This window comes from Parasteatoda tepidariorum, chromosome 2, assembly GCF_043381705.1.
Source record: "Parasteatoda tepidariorum isolate YZ-2023 chromosome 2, CAS_Ptep_4.0, whole genome shotgun sequence".
In the NCBI taxonomy this organism is placed as follows: Eukaryota; Metazoa; Arthropoda; class Arachnida; order Araneae; family Theridiidae; genus Parasteatoda; species Parasteatoda tepidariorum.
Window position 1 is genome coordinate 58,227,094 of NC_092205.1, and position 2,765 is coordinate 58,229,858.

Consider the following 2,765-nt stretch of genomic DNA (forward strand, 5'->3'; position numbering starts at 1 on the left):
GGAAATTAATTTTCCTCCATTAAAAAAATTTTTTTTTTTCCTGCAAGATTTTGAGCCCATTTTGTTATTTAGAGCATACGGCGTATCGAGTTGACGAAAGAACTGATTTAGAGGACGGATTAAAAGCCGCTTGTAGACAAATCTCACATAAGCACAAATAGCTTATATATGTTATTAATGTTTATAATAACATATATAAGCCTGTATATAATTTTTACTTCATAATTTCTTTCCTTATTTAAGTGTAAGTGTATTATTATTTATCATTTTTTATTATTTCTAAAACTATTTCAAAATAATTTTTTAGTTTCGTTTCATAAACATTAAAAAGTTATCCGGAATCGCGATGGTCCCGATCGTTCCGGATAATCGGTTCTCTACTATAGTACTTTTTATTAAATTTTAGCAATTAAGATTATCCTATACTATTTAACAACAAGATTGAACACCAGAAAAATTATTCGAACATTTAACGTACATTAAAGATGAAGTTGCTGTTATGCCTGATTCTATTCTGTATACGCAATTTTTTAAAATTATTTCACATTTAAAAGGTAAATGTTTGGAATAGAATTAAAATAAAGTCAATGCTTCTGGTGAGATAGGATTAAGAAGGAATTTAATACCCCTTTAAAAAAATAATACATTTCCCATAATGTTAATTAAGTAATTATTTTTCACCTATTTAAACGATTTGAGCTTGTTTTCAGATAGAAATTCTTGAAGTCTGTCAACGATGAGGAAATTTGATCAATTGTCTTTAGTTCTGAAATAATATCAAATAAATAGGCAAGCTCTGGAATCCACTATTTTTGTTAGTTTATTTTTTTAAACGAAAAAGAATGATTTTACGGGCACGATTTCCATAATTAATTTTGTATGATCCAAAGGTACAAGTTGATAACTTTTACTTTCGATAACAGATTCTATAGTACTGCACCCAACTCATCAAATGATAATGCAACTTTTATCAACAAAGCACACCCAAGATGGGTTTAGCTTCTTTAAGCAAATAAGAGTAACAAAGCCCCCCCCCCCAAGTTATTTGTCTACATTAAAAAGTTATTTCACACCAAATTCTAACTTTTTCTTAGTCTGATTACAACTATCCCTATATGTATAAGATATGCTTTTCAATGAGAAAATTTTTTTTCCAAATAAAACAAAATTTTATTTATTTTTTTAAAAAAATAATAATTTGACATATTAATAATATATTTTTCTAATAATACATTATTTCGACATTTCATACCAGAATTTCCCTTTTGAAATATGTGTTATTTTTTCAAATAAATATCCCTGTGATCTTGTTTGTCGACTGAAGATATAAGCAACAAAAAAAAAGCGTGCCTTAGTAACCGATTTCAACAAGTAACACAAAATTTCGTAATTTTTTCGGAACATTGATGGTTATTTTTTCAGTAGCATTTTTAATTTACACTTTATGACAAAAATCCACATTTTTTTTCAAACGCGTCAATTTTCTAAATAATTATCCTTTTTTTTTAAATATACATCCCTATGTTCTTCATTATGTAATGATCTATTTTTCTTATTAAGAAATTTTATAAAGACAAAATTTTATTACTTTTCATTCAAATACATTAATGAATTATTTATGTGATATTTCTAATCAAATTTGCACTTACCTTTTCAAATAAATGTCATTTCTTCATAATTTTTTTAAAAAAAGAAACCAAGTAAACAATCACAATTGCTTTGCTAGATAAATGATCTAAACATAAGGCTTGACTCAGTAAAAAAAATTCTCCAAACAACATATTTGTACTATATTGCTATTTTTATTCTCATTTACATTTTACTTGTCATTTCCTATCAAAACTGCACTTCTTTTTTAAAGATGTGTCATCTTATTATATAAAAAAATATTCTTATGCATTTTTTTAGGTAATTGATTTAAGCAAAAAGTGTCTTGGTAAGAAACTTATCAGGTAAAGCAAAATTTTGTATTTTTCTAATGAAATATATATTTTTTAATAATATTGAAAGTTATTTTTTTAAAATCATATTTAGGTATTATTCATTGACAAAATTACAATTTTTCTTTAAATGTGTATTAATTTTTGTTTCCAAAGGTAACAATTGTTAGGTAACTGAGCTAAGCAAATAGTGTCTTGACTAGAAATTTTAATTGGTAATACAAAATTGTGTACGAGTCTAATAAGAAAATATTTCTTTTAATACTATTGATAGTTTTTTATAGTAACACAGAGTGCATAGCCAGATTTTTCAACAAAATAAGCACTTTTTAAGCACCCCAAAAATATTTTTAATCATTCTCCAAAAAAATTTATAATTCATAATTAGGATCTGTGCAATAATAAAAATTATTTTTTTCTATAGTTTAAAGTTCTTAATTTATAAATAAAAAATCGATAAAATTTAGAAACATTTTCAAAACATTTACATAATCATGAGAAAATAACTAGTTTCTGATAAATATTGCAGAGAAAATAGTGAAAATTATGCATTTTTTGTAATTTAGAATGGCAATCGATAAAGCAAAGAAAAATCTCTTTTTAAAAATTAGAAAATTAAGCACTTTTTACTAACCCTAAATAAAAAAAAGCACCTTTAAGGGGTTTTAAAAAACGTAAATCAAAAATAAGCACTTTTTAAAAATGCTACACACCCTGTAACATATTGTGTTATTTCATATCAAAATTACAGTGTTCCTTTAAGCATGTGTAAAAGAATAAAAATCTCGATGTAAGAAATTTTTAAAATAATACGCATGTGACTGA